This window comes from Clarias gariepinus, chromosome 28, assembly GCF_024256425.1.
Source record: "Clarias gariepinus isolate MV-2021 ecotype Netherlands chromosome 28, CGAR_prim_01v2, whole genome shotgun sequence".
NCBI lineage: Eukaryota > Metazoa > Chordata > Actinopteri > Siluriformes > Clariidae > Clarias > Clarias gariepinus.
Window position 1 is genome coordinate 16,078,054 of NC_071127.1, and position 16,717 is coordinate 16,094,770.

Genomic DNA, 16,717 nt, shown 5'->3' on the forward strand with positions numbered 1-16,717 from the left:
CAACTGAGGCTGCGGTTCTATAAGGACTATTGGCACTTGTACAGCTAGTTGACACTTAGATGCTTGCTTTGCTTCTAAGTCTGCTATGTTGTTACCCTTAGTGATATAATCATTTCCCTTTTTATGGGCCTGACATTTAATGATAGCCAATCTTTTTGGTAGCATCATAGCAGACATTAGCTTACTTATTTGCTCAGCATGCTGAATGGGAGTTCCATCGCTTCTTTTAAATCCTCTTTGTTTCCACACTGCTCCAAACAGATGACATACACCATGCGAATAGGCTGAATCTGTAAAAATATTTGCCACTAGTCCTTTGGCTAATTGGCAAGCAGCGGTGAGTGCTTTTAGCTCGGCTAACTGAGCCGAACACGGTTGTGAACAGTGCTGAGACAAAATAGGTTTAAAATCTTCTCCATCCTTCATTACTACTGAATACCCCGTGTGACTTCCTACATGGTCTCTAAAGCTAGATCCATCAACGAAGTAAGTGACTTCTGCGTCAGCTATAGGTTTAGACTCAAGATCAGGCCGTAACCTGGTAAATGACAATGAATTCGCCACACAATCATGAGCTACTCCTTCAAAAGTTAAAGGAATCAATTCAGCTGGATTAACTGTGTCACACCTCTTTATAGTAATGTCAGGATATGTGAGCAGTGAAGAATATGCTAGAATGCGAGCTTGAGTAAGAACAAATTTCCCTTGTTCTATTAATTCTACCACCTTATGATGTGTGTAAATAGTTACTGGGTAACCCATAGTCAAAGTGGATGCTTTGTCATATGCATAATGTACTGCTGCAAGACCCTGTTGGTAGCAAGGAGGATAACCTTGTGCTACATTATCTAGCTTAGTGCTGTAATAAGCTAGGGGCTGTTTCCTCCTACCACTGCAGGTTTCCTGCATCAACACAGCTGAGGCATATCCATCAGCTCGGTTAGCCACATACAGATAGAACGGTTTGGTATAATCAGGTATACCTAAGGTAGGTGCTGTCTGCATTTCTTTTTTGATGGATTCGAAAGCTAACAATGCATCTGTGTTCCACTTTAAGGGAGCACTTAGATTTTGCACTCCTTCGTCTTTCATTATCTCCCTCAGTGGAGCTGTTTTTACTGCATACTCCTCAATCCAGTCAGCACTGAAACCTGTTAAGCCTAGGAAGGTCATCAACTGTTTAACTGTTTGTGGTAACGGTGCTTTACTTATGCCTTCTAACTGGGTAGGCGCTATGGCTATTGAACCATGAGAAATTTGCCGCCCTAAATATTCAACTTGGGGTTTGCAGTATTGCAACTTAGCTTTAGACACTTTATGACCTCCCTGTGCAAGCTTGTTGAGCACTTTAATGGAATCTCTATGGCATGCTTCTAAAGAGGATGAGCAGATTACGAGATCATCCATATATTGCAGCAGGTTACTCTCCATTATTAAATCTGATAAATCAGCTTTTAACACCTGATTAAAGATATTTGGTGAGTGTTTGAATCCTTGAGCCATCCTACAATATGTATATTGTTTACCCGCATATGTAAACGCAAACAAATACCTACTCTCTTCCGCCGCTGGAATACTGAAAAAAGCTGAACAAAGATCAATCACAGTAAAGTACTTGGCATCGGGAGGGACATTAGTCAGCAGTGTGTGTGGATTTGGAACATCAGCTGGGTAATCTTCAGTTATATTATTAATTGCACGCAAATCATGCACAAGACGCCATTTATTTGTACCTGGCTTGATCACCGGGAAAATTGGAGTATTACAACAACTCGTTGTCTCTTCTAGCACAGATGCTTTTACAAGGCCTTCAATAGTGTTTTTTATGCCAGCTTCTGCCTCAGGTCGCAAAGGATATTGTCTTATCCTGGGCAGTTTTACATTTGGTTTAAGTTGTACTTGAATTGGGCTGGCTGACTTAATTAGACCTACATCTGTATCATGCCGAGACCATAATTCAGGTTGGACCTGATTTTCCATGTCCCTATACAGTTCTTCCTCGGCAGTGTCAGTTACTTCAGAGGCTGATGTCATTTGGGGTTGTGAGTTGCTGCTAATTACTACTTCCTGAGGAGTACCAATCAAGTTATTACCACACAAGATTTTCATATAGTTTTTATCTACAGAATGAAAAATCAATGGATTTATGGTTGATTCCCACTGGACATCTTTAGCTTTTTTCATCATTGGTCCTAAGTCCTTTGAGCTGTAGTTTTTTCCTACATACAACGTCACATGAGGAACAGAATCAGTTACATTAAACCACCTTTTTACAAAATCACACTCATCTACACTGATAGCTGCTCCTTGCTGACCTATGATGATGTACTGTGTGATTAACTCAACCTTGTTCTCTCTTGTCTCTTTCTGCCATGTCTGTTCTAAGTCAGTGTCTTTAGCTGGGTCATAAATCATTGTGCAGTGGAAAGCCGAACAAGGCAGTTGTGCTTCAGGAATTTGTGCTTTAATAAACTTTCCCCATTTATGGATTATTTGACTAACGTCTTTTTCCAGCTGTCCTACCCAATACACATTTGCTTGTGGCTCAAGCATTACCATTTGATTTTTAATACCTTTCATGTCAACATACACACCCTCTGGGGAACACAATATTTGCAGTCCTAATTTACATAAAGCATCTCTTCCTAATAAATTTACCGGTGTCTGACTTGAAACTAATACAGGTAGGGTCACACTTTTGTTGTTAGTTTGTAGACGGACTGGAGCGGTCATAGGAATTAACTGCTTTTTTCCCGAGAATCCTACTGTCTTGGCAAATTTTCCAGACATGGGGAGATGTGAGGCATGACTTAAGTTTAAGCATGTATAAACCGCTCCTGTATCAATTAACATGGGTGTACTTTTACCGTCTACCTCAATGTGTAACATGGGTTCTTGTTCTGCACTAGTTGTTAAAATAGGTAACTGATTCTCCCCTGTAGGATTCTCTGGGCACCCCTAATATCCCAGCTTTGGACCCCCCCATGGGTTTACTGGGCCTTGAACTTGATCTCGAGGAGGCTGTTGCCACCCCCCTCCCACCGCATTCCTTTGGGCTTGAGGCCATGGGTGGGAAAGGCAGTGTGATCTGTTGTGTCCAGCTTGTCCACACCCCCAACATACGCCTGGGGGAAAGCTAGACTGAGGGTTCCTTTGTCCTCTCTGTTGTTGATTGGCTCTCCACTCCCTCGGCCCTGGCTTTTGAGTAAACACGTTAATGACAGGCGCAGGCATCTGGTTTGAGTTTGGAGAGAATGCGGCTGGTGCTGTCATCGCAGTAACTGCCGCTGGCTGGACTGTGGATGATGGATTGCTTGGGGCCCTCACGGACATTTGCTCTGCTTCCTCTGTTCTTAGAGTAGCTTGGACTTTTCTCTTGTTTTTCTTTGTTAGTTCTTCAAGCTGTAACTGAGCCAGTTTTCTTTGCAGTTCTTTTTCTTGAGCTCTCAACTTCTGCTCATTTTTTCTATACTGTTCAACAGCATGTGTGACGTGATCACAGAATTCTTTGTGTGATTTAGAGGTTAAGCCGACCACATCTTCCAGTTTACTTTTTACTGGTTGAGGCATGGCATTTACTATGGTTTGTCTGAACAGCGTAGACAACAGTGCATCTCCTTCTGGATCACTTTCAGTCTCTTGCTTCCATCTCTTTAGCTGCTTCTGGATGTACAGAGTTGGATTCTCTGTTTCTTCCAACTCATCCCCCTTTAAAGCTTTTGGGTCCACTCTAGTTGGATATTCAGTACGCAAAGCTTGCCACACAGAAGGACGATAAGCATCAAACACAGTTCCATCCATATGGTATGTATCTATGGCCTCGCTCAGGTCAGAAGCCTGGAGGATCTCCTCCAATTTCCCTCCGCCTAAAATCTTTGCCAACAGAGCTTTTATGTCCCCCACCGACAACAGCTTGCCTGAGGTCTCCTCTTCTAAGACCTTAATCCATTTCCCTGCACCCTCGTGAATGTTAGGGAGGCGGTTGACAAGCCCCTCGAGATCCTGAGTTGCCCACGGTACATATTGTCCCCGTGCACCTTTAATTAAGATTGGAAATTGTGGAGCTAGGTCCCTGAGTCTCCCTGTGTCCCTTCCCAGTTTCCAACTACCTATGTTAACTGACAAATCCTCTTCACCCCCTTCCTCTCCACTGCACAAGGGCCCACGCCCAGTCCTTAATGTTGTATCTAACTGTATCTGACTTTTTACGGGTGTTTTAGCACTCCTGTCTGTTCTCTCTCCACTTGCTTGCACCTCTTCCCATTCTTCTAACTTATCTTCCTTCCCATACAACCTTTTCACTCTCTGTAGATCTGCCTTTACTTCCTTGTAACAATCTAATGGTGTGCTTTCTTCTCTATCCGTTTTCCTTTCCTGCCTCTTTCTTGACTTCACACACGTATCTCTGTAGTCTCCGTCTAAATCTACATGACCTTCCATTTGCATCTCACCCGACACTTCCACCACGCCTTTAAGCATGGGGAACTGTCCTTCAGTCTGCACATATGGGGGAGGGGTGACTAAAATGTCCCCTCCATTACTCTGGGCCTCACTTCCTGATTTTTTAGATTTTTTCCTAGCTTGCTTTTTCTGTTTTACTACTTCCTCCCCCTCCTTCTTAAACAACGCTAGGATCTCTCTCTCCTGCTGTCTTTTCGACTCTCTCTGTACACGCTTTTTCTCTCTTGATGCCGTTTTATAATTTCTGATCAAAACTTCCATCTCCGAACACAGTGTCACATCAAATGACCCTCCCTTTGGCCATTTAGTAAACAGATCTTTAGTCCGCTTTTGCCATTTATTGGAGACCTTAGTTATGAGATCTGCACACAAAGGATGTTTCAGCACTAATATCTCCTCTGGAGAGGCTGCCATTATGCTTTATAATCTACTTCACCACCACTTAGTCGTACGTTAACTTGTGCCTATGCACTTATTTTAATGAATAAACTTTTACTTACAACAACATCCAATATTGTATACTGCCAGAAATATCCACCTTCCTTAACAAGCTTTAAAATGATAATCACTTCTTAATGTACAATATTGCCAAAATCACAGTATATTTTATACACAGTAACCGAATAATTGCACAGTATTAATATAGGGTTTAAACACACTCACCACTTCAAACTTTTTATTTATTTATTTATTTATTTATTCAGTCATAGGCTTAAGCATTCATACTTTATCCCTTTTTTCCTGGAAAATAGGGCTTATTCTTTACATACATGTCCCCTTTACTAATTGGGGCTCATTAATACACTCACACGTGTCCCTTTTATTGAGTGATGTTTAACTATTTAACTCTTTATTTAGTTATTAACTAATAAGGGCTCATACACACACACACGACTCCGGTCTGGCAACAAGCTGCCCCCCCTCTGAGGGTTGTACACACAATTCCCTCGGGAGGTCCAGGCCTGTTTACTCGACACGAAGCTTATGACTTCACTCAACCAGCCTCTCTCTCTCTCTCTCTCTCTCTCTCTCTCTCTCTCAGGCACACTCAGGCACACATAGAGCTCTCACACACTCAAACAGTAATAGACAGACACAGACAGACACAACATCAATTAGGCCCAAACAATTGCAATTGCATTCAACTTAATGGCACAAAATAGTGCCCCACATAAAAAAGTTATGACACAATGCTTATGATGTACAACAGTACATTCCTCATACGAAAAAAGATATAAAATAAAAGCCACAAAACCTCATATAATACAAATTTTAAGGTGGCTACAAAATGCTTACGACACCAAAGTGTTCCTCATACAAAAGGGTATTATTTTATTAATTGTTGCGTATCCTCACACAAACAATATTACTAATTAAGCGCAACTCCGTATTAACCTGCTTTCCCCTATTGCCATCCAATCAAGGCCCACTTGACAATAAGGACAAATTAATATCAAGACTATCTACCTTTTTATATTGCCCTCTTAGCAACTTAAATAGATACTCAAATGCGCTCTCTCATACCACCTGTTATTGCTGCCATCAATCAATGCCCTCTTGACAACAAAACAGACAAATGCAATGCTTATTTTATCAATTTACTATCAGTACAACAGTTAGTAAGCTGATGCATGCATTTCTTTCTGGAACCAAAGCCCATGTAGAGACTACTTAATTTGGAGAGGTCTTTATCAGGTGTCCTTACCACCACGGGTTATCCCAGCAAACAACACAAACTAAGTATATAAGCAAAAGTTGCTTACCTTTTTAGGTGGCCACCTGTTTGTGCTGCCCGCCAAGGATGCCCACGGTGATCAGCCACACCTTTGCCCCTTCACCACCCTGCTCGCAGCGCCAAGATGTTGTGGAAATTGATTGAAGACCCAGGCTTTGGTTTCAGAAGATCACGACCTTTATTTATCATGCAATAACGGCCGGGGGAGACTGCAGAATCGCAACACTGTCCCGTCGGCTCGCCACTTATATAGTCAACCAGGACAAAAGAATTCATTCTACATGCAACGATGTCATCCTAAACATCTGGGGTTCTTCAAGCTTCCCCAGTCTAGGGGCCTCAATGTATATATCAGACTGCTTATGCAAGCAGACTCTCAGGCCTATACGTGCAGCTTCGCACACACATTGCTGAGTACTTTCCTATGGGCTACCATTTATTCCTTAAAAGGAAGTAAAACCAAAGAAAATCAAATAAAATTTACTTCCATACTACCAACTGAGCTATCGAAGGTCAGGCTTCTTTCTCTGTAAACAAACCAAAACGAAAATCCCAAAGTTGCTGCTGCAACTCTCTGTGTCTTTTCTAGTTTGGTTTAAAGCAGTAAAGGATTATCCTGAGTGTTCCGGAGCAGTAACTTTCATTGCCCATTTTGTTTAATTCTTAGGGAAAATGCAGGAATGAATTCAACAGTTGGGAAAAGCATGGCATTTTTCCATGGGAAACATTTCTGCTTTGTCCATGCCTTGTAATGCTATTTTTGTCTTTGTGTTTGATTCCCTGAAGAATAAATAAGATTGAGTCAAATAAAAAAAAAGCCTTGGCCTTCACAGAGGTTAAAGCAGAAACAGGAACGCTCACTCAAGGCAGCAGTCGAGGGCAATCATTTCAGCTGATATTTGGCTAATTATTGGCCTGCTTAGTGAAGATGAGCAAGAACTACAGCTCATGAAGAACAGTCCTTGAGCTTGGTTACTTCTGTTTTTAAATTAAAGTGAGTAGAAGGAGGCAAGTGCAAATGCTTAAATTTAATTCCCTGAAGAATAAATGAGCTTCAAATTAAACTGAGTAGGAGGAGGCAAGTGCAAATGCTTGAATTTATATTCATTCTTTGTTTGTTTCCATGCAAAGCCCACCCACTTTATTCAGGCCTGACACGCCCACCATTAGGGGAGGAGCCCCAGGATTGTTTTATTCGACTGAGAAATACGTTATGCCATCACTAGAGCGTTTTTTTCTAGGTACCAGAGCCAGCCACCAGAGGAGGCACTTTCTTTGTCTTCAGTCCCTGGTGGTCTAGTGGCTAGGATTCGGCGCTCTCACCGCCGCGGCCCGGGTTCGATTCCCGGTCAGGGAAGTTAAGTTTTTCTGGACGGGTGGATCTCGAAGTTCAGAGCCAACAGAAAGGTGGCTAGCACTCATTGGATCTACATAAAGAGAGATCCTTCGAGCCGGATTCGAGCCAGCGACCTAAGGATGGCCATTGACAGTAGACTACAGTCCTCCGCTCTACCAACTGAGCTATCGAAGGTCAGGCTTCTCTCTCTGTAAACAAACCAAAACGAAAAGCCCAAAGTTGCTGCTGCAACTCTCTGTGTCTTTTCCAGTTTGGTTTATAGCAGTAAAGGATTATCCTGAGTGTTCCGGAGCAGTAACTTTCATTGCCCATTTTGTTTAATTCTTAGGGAAAATGCAGGAATGAATTCAACAGTTGGGAAAAGCATGGCATTTTTCCATGAGAAACATTTCTGCTTTGTCCATGCCTTGTCATGCTCTTTTTGTCTTTGTGTTTGATTCCCTGAAGAATAAATAAGATTGAGTCAAATAAAAAAAAAGCCTTGGCCTTCACAGAGGTTAAAGCAGAAACAGGAACGCTCACTCAAGGCAGCAGTCGAGGGCAATCATTTCAGCTGATATTTGGCTAATTATTGGCCTGCTTAGTGAAGATGAGCAAGAACTACAGCTCATGAAGAACAGTCCTTGAGCTTGGTTACTTCTGTTTTTAAATTAAAGTGAGTAGAAGGAGGCAAGTGCAAATGCTTAAATTTAATTCCCTGAAGAATAAATGAGCTTCAAATTAAACTGAGTAGGAGGAGGCAAGTGCAAATGCTTGAATTCATATTCATTCTTTGTTAGTTTCCATGCAAAGCCCACCCACTTTATTCAGGCCCGACACGCCCACCATTAGGGGAGGAGCCCCAGGATTGTTTTATTCGACTGAGAAATACGTGATGCCATCACTAGAGCGTTTTTTTCTAGGTACCAGAGCCAGCCACCAGAGGAGGCACTTTCTTTGTCTTCAGTCCCTGGTGGTCTAGTGGCTAGGATTCGGCGCTCTCACCGCCGCGGCCCGGGTTCGATTCCCGGTCAGGGAAGTTAAGTTTTTCTGGACGGGTGGATCTCGAAGTTCAGAGCCAACAGAAAGGTGGCTAGCACTTATTGGATCTACATAAAGAGAGATCCTTCGAGCCGGATTCGAACCAGCGAACTAAGGATGGCCATTGACAGTAGACTACAGTCCTCCGCTCTACCAACTGAGCTATCGAAGGTCAGGCTTCTTTCTCTGTAAACAAACCAAAACGAAAAGCCCAAAGTTGCTGCTGCAACTCTCTGTGTCTTTTCCAGTTTGGTTTAAAGCAGTAAAGGATTATCCTGAGTGTTCCGGAGCAGTAACTTTCATTGCCCATTTTGTTTAATTCTTAGGGAAAATGCAGGAATGAATTCAACAGTTGGGAAAAGCATGGCATTTTTCCATGAGAAACATTTCTGCTTTGTCCATGCCTTGTCATGCTCTTTTTGTCTTTGTGTTTGATTCCCTGAAGAATAAATAAGATTGAGTCAAATAAAAAAAAAGCCTTGGCCTTCACAGAGGTTAAAGCAGAAACAGGAACGCTCACTCAAGGCAGCAGTCGAGGGCAATCATTTCAGCTGATATTTGGCTAATTATTGGCCTGCTTAGTGAAGATGAGCAAGAACTACAGCTCATGAAGAACAGTCCTTGAGCTTGGTTACTTCTGTTTTTAAATTAAAGTGAGTAGAAGGAGGCAAGTGCAAATGCTTAAATTTAATTCCCTGAAGAATAAATGAGCTTCAAATTAAACTGAGTAGGAGGAGGCAAGTGCAAATGCTTGAATTCATATTCATTCTTTGTTAGTTTCCATGCAAAGCCCACCCACTTTATTCAGGCCCGACACGCCCACCATTAGGGGAGGAGCCCCAGGATTGTTTTATTCGACTGAGAAATACGTTATGCCATCACTAGAGCGTTTTTTTCTAGGTACCAGAGCCAGCCACCAGAGGAGGCACTTTCGTTGTCTTCAGTCCCTGGTGGTCTAGTGGCTAGGATTCGGCGCTCTCACCGCCGCGGCCCGGGTTCGATTCCCGGTCAGGGAAGTTAAGTTTTTCTGGACGGGTGGATCTCGAAGTTCAGAGCCAACAGAAAGGTGGCTAGCACTCATTGGATCTACATAAAGAGAGATCCTTCGAGCCGGATTCGAGCCAGCGACCTAAGGATGGCCATTGACAGTAGACTACAGTCCTCCGCTCTACCAACTGAGCTATCGAAGGTCAGGCTTCTCTCTCTGTAAACAAACCAAAACGAAAAGCCCAAAGTTGCTGCTGCAACTCTCTGTGTCTTTTCCAGTTTGGTTTATAGCAGTAAAGGATTATCCTGAGTGTTCCGGAGCAGTAACTTTCATTGCCCATTTTGTTTAATTCTTAGGGAAAATGCAGGAATGAATTCAACAGTTGGGAAAAGCATGGCATTTTTCCATGAGAAACATTTCTGCTTTGTCCATGCCTTGTCATGCTCTTTTTGTCTTTGTGTTTGATTCCCTGAAGAATAAATAAGATTGAGTCAAATAAAAAAAAAGCCTTGGCCTTCACAGAGGTTAAAGCAGAAACAGGAACGCTCACTCAAGGCAGCAGTCGAGGGCAATCATTTCAGCTGATATTTGGCTAATTATTGGCCTGCTTAGTGAAGATGAGCAAGAACTACAGCTCATGAAGAACAGTCCTTGAGCTTGGTTACTTCTGTTTTTAAATTAAAGTGAGTAGAAGGAGGCAAGTGCAAATGCTTAAATTTAATTCCCTGAAGAATAAATGAGCTTCAAATTAAACTGAGTAGGAGGAGGCAAGTGCAAATGCTTGAATTCATATTCATTCTTTGTTAGTTTCCATGCAAAGCCCACCCACTTTATTCAGGCCCGACACGCCCACCATTAGGGGAGGAGCCCCAGGATTGTTTTATTCGACTGAGAAATACGTGATGCCATCACTAGAGCGTTTTTTTCTAGGTACCAGAGCCAGCCACCAGAGGAGGCACTTTCTTTGTCTTCAGTCCCTGGTGGTCTAGTGGCTAGGATTCGGCGCTCTCACCGCCGCGGCCCGGGTTCGATTCCCGGTCAGGGAAGTTAAGTTTTTCTGGACGGGTGGATCTCGAAGTTCAGAGCCAACAGAAAGGTGGCTAGCACTTATTGGATCTACATAAAGAGAGATCCTTCGAGCCGGATTCGAACCAGCGACCTAAGGATGGCCATTGACAGTAGACTACAGTCCTCCGCTCTACCAACTGAGCTATCGAAGGTCAGGCTTCTTTCTCTGTAAACAAACCAAAACGAAAAGCCCAAAGTTGCTGCTGCAACTCTCTGTGTCTTTTCCAGTTTGGTTTAAAGCAGTAAAGGATTATCCTGAGTGTTCCGGAGCAGTAACTTTCATTGCCCATTTTGTTTAATTCTTAGGGAAAATGCAGGAATGAATTCAACAGTTGGGAAAAGCATGGCATTTTTCCATGAGAAACATTTCTGCTTTGTCCATGCCTTGTCATGCTCTTTTTGTCTTTGTGTTTGATTCCCTGAAGAATAAATAAGATTGAGTCAAATAAAAAAAAAGCCTTGGCCTTCACAGAGGTTAAAGCAGAAACAGGAACGCTCACTCAAGGCAGCAGTCGAGGGCAATCATTTCAGCTGATATTTGGCTAATTATTGGCCTGCTTAGTGAAGATGAGCAAGAACTACAGCTCATGAAGAACAGTCCTTGAGCTTGGTTACTTCTGTTTTTAAATTAAAGTGAGTAGAAGGAGGCAAGTGCAAATGCTTAAATTTAATTCCCTGAAGAATAAATGAGCTTCAAATTAAACTGAGTAGGAGGAGGCAAGTGCAAATGCTTGAATTCATATTCATTCTTTGTTAGTTTCCATGCAAAGCCCACCCACTTTATTCAGGCCCGACACGCCCACCATTAGGGGAGGAGCCCCAGGATTGTTTTATTCGACTGAGAAATACGTTATGCCATCACTAGAGCGTTTTTTTCTAGGTACCAGAGCCAGCCACCAGAGGAGGCACTTTCGTTGTCTTCAGTCCCTGGTGGTCTAGTGGCTAGGATTCGGCGCTCTCACCGCCGCGGCCCGGGTTCGATTCCCGGTCAGGGAAGTTAAGTTTTTCTGGACGGGTGGATCTCGAAGTTCAGAGCCAACAGAAAGGTGGCTAGCACTCATTGGATCTACATAAAGAGAGATCCTTCGAGCCGGATTCGAGCCAGCGACCTAAGGATGGCCATTGACAGTAGACTACAGTCCTCCGCTCTACCAACTGAGCTATCGAAGGTCAGGCTTCTCTCTCTGTAAACAAACCAAAACGAAAAGCCCAAAGTTGCTGCTGCAACTCTCTGTGTCTTTTCCAGTTTGGTTTATAGCAGTAAAGGATTATCCTGAGTGTTCCGGAGCAGTAACTTTCATTGCCCATTTTGTTTAATTCTTAGGGAAAATGCAGGAATGAATTCAACAGTTGGGAAAAGCATGGCATTTTTCCATGAGAAACATTTCTGCTTTGTCCATGCCTTGTCATGCTCTTTTTGTCTTTGTGTTTGATTCCCTGAAGAATAAATAAGATTGAGTCAAATAAAAAAAAAGCCTTGGCCTTCACAGAGGTTAAAGCAGAAACAGGAACGCTCACTCAAGGCAGCAGTCGAGGGCAATCATTTCAGCTGATATTTGGCTAATTATTGGCCTGCTTAGTGAAGATGAGCAAGAACTACAGCTCATGAAGAACAGTCCTTGAGCTTGGTTACTTCTGTTTTTAAATTAAAGTGAGTAGAAGGAGGCAAGTGCAAATGCTTAAATTTAATTCCCTGAAGAATAAATGAGCTTCAAATTAAACTGAGTAGGAGGAGGCAAGTGCAAATGCTTGAATTCATATTCATTCTTTGTTAGTTTCCATGCAAAGCCCACCCACTTTATTCAGGCCCGACACGCCCACCATTAGGGGAGGAGCCCCAGGATTGTTTTATTCGACTGAGAAATACGTTATGCCATCACTAGAGCGTTTTTTTCTAGGTACCAGAGCCAGCCACCAGAGGAGGCACTTTCTTTGTCTTCAGTCCCTGGTGGTCAAGTGGCTAGGATTCGGCGCTCTCACCGCCGCGGTTCGATTCCCGGTCAGGGAAGTTAAGTTTTTCGGGACGGGTGGATCTCGAAGTTCAGAGCCAACAGAATGGTGGCTAGCATTCATTGGATCTACATAAAGAGAGATCCTTCGAGCCGGATTCGAACCAGCGACCTAAGGATGGCCATTGACAGTAGACTACAGTCCTCCGCTCTACCAACTGAGCTATCGAAGGTCAGGCTTCTTTCTCTGTAAACAAACCAAAACGAAAATCCCAAAGTTGCTGCTGCAACTCTCTGTGTCTTTTCCAGTTTGGTTTAAAGCAGTAAAGGATTATCCTGAGTGTTCCGGAGCAGTAACTTTCATTGCCCATTTTGTTTAATTCTTAGGGAAAATGCAGGAATGAATTCAACAGTTGGGAAAAGCATGGCATTTTTCCATGAGAAACATTTCTGCTTTGTCCATGCCTTGTCATGCTCTTTTTGTCTTTGTGTTTGATTCCCTGAAGAATAAATAAGATTGAGTCAAATAAAAAAAAAGCCTTGGCCTTCACAGAGGTTAAAGCAGAAACAGGAACGCTCACTCAAGGCAGCAGTCGAGGGCAATCATTTCAGCTGATATTTGGCTAATTATTGGCCTGCTTAGTGAAGATGAGCAAGAACTACAGCTCATGAAGAACAGTCCTTGAGCTTGGTTACTTCTGTTTTTAAATTAAAGTGAGTAGAAGGAGGCCAGTGCAAATGCTTAAATTTAATTCCCTGAAGAATAAATGAGCTTCAAATTAAACTGAGTAGGAGGAGGCAAGTGCAAATGCTTGAATTCATATTCATTCTTTGTTAGTTTCCATGCAAAGCCCACCCACTTTATTCAGGCCCGACACGCCCACCATTAGGGGAGGAGCCCCAGGATTGTTTTATTCGACTGAGAAATACATTATGCCATCACTAGAGCGTTTTTTTCTAGGTACCAGAGCCAGCCACCAGAGGAGGCACTTTCGTTGTCTTCAGTCCCTGGTGGTCTAGTGGCTAGGATTCGGCGCTCTCACCGCCGCGGCCCGGGTTCGATTCCCGGTCAGGGAAGTTAAGTTTTTCTGGACGGGTGGATCTCGAAGTTCAGAGCCAACAGAAAGGTGGCTAGCACTCATTGGATCTACATAAAGAGAGATCCTTCGAGCCGGATTCGAACCAGCGACCTAAGGATGGCCATTGACAGTAGACTACAGTCCTCCGCTCTACCAACTGAGCTATCGAAGGTTAGGCTTCTTTCTCTGTAAACAAACCAAAACGAAAAGCCCAAAGTTGCTGCTGCAACTCTCTGTGTCTTTTCCAGTTTGGTTTAAAGCAGTAAAGGATTATCCTGAGTGTTCCGGAGCAGTAACTTTCATTGCCCATTTTGTTTAATTCTTAGGGAAAATGCAGGAATGAATTCAACAGTTGGGAAAAGCATGGCATTTTTCATTGAGAAACATTTCTGCTTTGTCCATGCCTTGTCATGCTCTTTTTGTCTTTGTGTTTGATTCCCTGAAGAATAAATAAGATTGAGTCAAATAAAAAAAAAGCCTTGGCCTTCACAGAGGTTAAAGCAGAAACAGGAACGCTCACTCAAGGCAGCAGTCGAGGGCAATCATTTCAGCTGATATTTGGCTAATTATTGGCCTGCTTAGTGAAGATGAGCAAGAACTACAGCTCATGAAGAACAGTCCTTGAGCTTGGTTACTTCTGTTTTTAAATTAAAGTGAGTAGAAGGAGGCAAGTGCAAATGCTTAAATTTAATTCCCTGAAGAATAAATGAGCTTCAAATTAAACTGAGTAGGAGGAGGCAAGTGCAAATGCTTGAATTCATATTCATTCTTTGTTAGTTTCCATGCAAAGCCCACCCACTTTATTCAGGCCCGACACGCCCACCATTAGGGGAGGAGCCCCAGGATTGTTTTATTCGACTGAGAAATACGTTATGCCATCACTAGAGCGTTTTTTTCTAGGTACCAGAGCCAGCCACCAGAGGAGGCACTTTCTTTGTCTTCAGTCCCTGGTGGTCAAGTGGCTAGGATTCGGCGCTCTCACCGCCGCGGTTCGATTCCCGGTCAGGGAAGTTAAGTTTTTCGGGACGGGTGGATCTCGAAGTTCAGAGCCAACAGAATGGTGGCTAGCATTCATTGGATCTACATAAAGAGAGATCCTTCGAGCCGGATTCGAACCAGCGACCTAAGGATGGCCATTGACAGTAGACTACAGTCCTCCGCTCTACCAACTGAGCTATCGAAGGTCAGGCTTCTTTCTCTGTAAACAAACCAAAACGAAAATCCCAAAGTTGCTGCTGCAACTCTCTGTGTCTTTTCTAGTTTGGTTTAAAGCAGTAAAGGATTATCCTGAGTGTTCCGGAGCAGTAACTTTCATTGCCCATTTTGTTTAATTCTTAGGGAAAATGCAGGAATGAATTCAACAGTTGGGAAAAGCATGGCATTTTTCCATGGGAAACATTTCTGCTTTGTCCATGCCTTGTAATGCTATTTTTGTCTTTGTGTTTGATTCCCTGAAGAATAAATAAGATTGAGTCAAATAAAAAAAAAGCCTTGGCCTTCACAGAGGTTAAAGCAGAAACAGGAACGCTCACTCAAGGCAGCAGTCGAGGGCAATCATTTCAGCTGATATTTGGCTAATTATTGGCCTGCTTAGTGAAGATGAGCAAGAACTACAGCTCATGAAGAACAGTCCTTGAGCTTGGTTACTTCTGTTTTTAAATTAAAGTGAGTAGAAGGAGGCAAGTGCAAATGCTTAAATTTAATTCCCTGAAGAATAAATGAGCTTCAAATTAAACTGAGTAGGAGGAGGCAAGTGCAAATGCTTGAATTTATATTCATTCTTTGTTTGTTTCCATGCAAAGCCCACCCACTTTATTCAGGCCTGACACGCCCACCATTAGGGGAGGAGCCCCAGGATTGTTTTATTCGACTGAGAAATACGTTATGCCTAAGGACCTAAGGATGGCCATTGACAGTAGACTACAGTCCTCCGCTCTACCAACTGAGCTATCGAAGGTCAGGCTTCTCTCTCTGTAAACAAACCAAAACGAAAAGCCCAAAGTTGCTGCTGCAACTCTCTGTGTCTTTTCCAGTTTGGTTTATAGCAGTAAAGGATTATCCTGAGTGTTCCGGAGCAGTAACTTTCATTGCCCATTTTGTTTAATTCTTAGGGAAAATGCAGGAATGAATTCAACAGTTGGGAAAAGCATGGCATTTTTCCATGAGAAACATTTCTGCTTTGTCCATGCCTTGTCATGCTCTTTTTGTCTTTGTGTTTGATTCCCTGAAGAATAAATAAGATTGAGTCAAATAAAAAAAAAGCCTTGGCCTTCACAGAGGTTAAAGCAGAAACAGGAACGCTCACTCAAGGCAGCAGTCGAGGGCAATCATTTCAGCTGATATTTGGCTAATTATTGGCCTGCTTAGTGAAGATGAGCAAGAACTACAGCTCATGAAGAACAGTCCTTGAGCTTGGTTACTTCTGTTTTTAAATTAAAGTGAGTAGAAGGAGGCAAGTGCAAATGCTTAAATTTAATTCCCTGAAGAATAAATGAGCTTCAAATTAAACTGAGTAGGAGGAGGCAAGTGCAAATGCTTGAATTCATATTCATTCTTTGTTAGTTTCCATGCAAAGCCCACCCACTTTATTCAGGCCCGACACGCCCACCATTAGGGGAGGAGCCCCAGGATTGTTTTATTCGACTGAGAAATACGTTATGCCATCACTAGAGCGTTTTTTTCTAGGTACCAGAGCCAGCCACCAGAGGAGGCACTTTCGTTGTCTTCAGTCCCTGGTGGTCTAGTGGCTAGGATTCGGCGCTCTCACCGCCGCGGCCCGGGTTCGATTCCCGGTCAGGGAAGTTAAGTTTTTCTGGACGGGTGGATCTCGAAGTTCAGAGCCAACAGAAAGGTGGCTAGCACTCATTGGATCTACATAAAGAGAGATCCTTCGAGCCGGATTCGAGCCAGCGACCTAAGGATGGCCATTGACAGTAGACTACAGTCCTCCGCTCTACCAACTGAGCTATCGAAGGTCAGGCTTCTCTCTCTGTAAACAAACCAAAACGAAAAGCCCAAAGTTGCTGCTGCAACTCTCTGTGTCTTTTCCAGTTTGGTTTA

The 16,717-nt window shown here is 43.1% G+C and overlaps 11 non-coding genes across 11 annotated transcripts; 7 read left to right on the plus strand and 4 right to left on the minus strand.

The window, feature by feature from the left end:
• The first annotated feature begins 7,481 nt into the window (after nucleotides 1–7,481).
• On the plus strand, nucleotides 7,482–7,553 carry trnae-cuc (transfer RNA glutamic acid (anticodon CUC)). Its single transcript has one exon. It is a non-coding gene; the product is annotated as a tRNA-Glu (tRNA).
• A 946-nt stretch (nucleotides 7,554–8,499) lies between these two features.
• On the plus strand, nucleotides 8,500–8,571 carry trnae-cuc (transfer RNA glutamic acid (anticodon CUC)). Its single transcript has one exon. It is a non-coding gene; the product is annotated as a tRNA-Glu (tRNA).
• Nucleotides 8,572–9,517: 946 nt separating this feature from the next.
• On the plus strand, nucleotides 9,518–9,589 carry trnae-cuc (transfer RNA glutamic acid (anticodon CUC)). Its single transcript has one exon. It is a non-coding gene; the product is annotated as a tRNA-Glu (tRNA).
• Nucleotides 9,590–10,535: 946 nt separating this feature from the next.
• Nucleotides 10,536–10,607, plus strand: trnae-cuc (transfer RNA glutamic acid (anticodon CUC)). The gene has a single exon. It is a non-coding gene; the product is annotated as a tRNA-Glu (tRNA).
• An 85-nt stretch (nucleotides 10,608–10,692) lies between these two features.
• Nucleotides 10,693–10,781, minus strand: trnay-gua (transfer RNA tyrosine (anticodon GUA)). The gene is given in 2 exon segments: nucleotides 10,693–10,728; nucleotides 10,745–10,781. It is a non-coding gene; the product is annotated as a tRNA-Tyr (tRNA).
• Nucleotides 10,782–11,553: 772 nt separating this feature from the next.
• trnae-cuc (transfer RNA glutamic acid (anticodon CUC)) lies at nucleotides 11,554–11,625 on the plus strand. Its single transcript has one exon. It is a non-coding gene; the product is annotated as a tRNA-Glu (tRNA).
• Nucleotides 11,626–12,722: 1,097 nt separating this feature from the next.
• trnay-gua (transfer RNA tyrosine (anticodon GUA)) lies at nucleotides 12,723–12,811 on the minus strand. Its single transcript is given in 2 exon segments — nucleotides 12,723–12,758; nucleotides 12,775–12,811. It is a non-coding gene; the product is annotated as a tRNA-Tyr (tRNA).
• A 772-nt stretch (nucleotides 12,812–13,583) lies between these two features.
• Nucleotides 13,584–13,655, plus strand: trnae-cuc (transfer RNA glutamic acid (anticodon CUC)). The gene has a single exon. It is a non-coding gene; the product is annotated as a tRNA-Glu (tRNA).
• Nucleotides 13,656–13,740: 85 nt separating this feature from the next.
• trnay-gua (transfer RNA tyrosine (anticodon GUA)) lies at nucleotides 13,741–13,829 on the minus strand. Its single transcript is given in 2 exon segments — nucleotides 13,741–13,776; nucleotides 13,793–13,829. It is a non-coding gene; the product is annotated as a tRNA-Tyr (tRNA).
• Nucleotides 13,830–14,752: 923 nt separating this feature from the next.
• On the minus strand, nucleotides 14,753–14,841 carry trnay-gua (transfer RNA tyrosine (anticodon GUA)). The gene is given in 2 exon segments: nucleotides 14,753–14,788; nucleotides 14,805–14,841. It is a non-coding gene; the product is annotated as a tRNA-Tyr (tRNA).
• Nucleotides 14,842–16,386: 1,545 nt separating this feature from the next.
• Nucleotides 16,387–16,458, plus strand: trnae-cuc (transfer RNA glutamic acid (anticodon CUC)). Its single transcript has one exon. It is a non-coding gene; the product is annotated as a tRNA-Glu (tRNA).
• The last annotated feature ends 259 nt before the right edge of the window (nucleotides 16,459–16,717 follow it).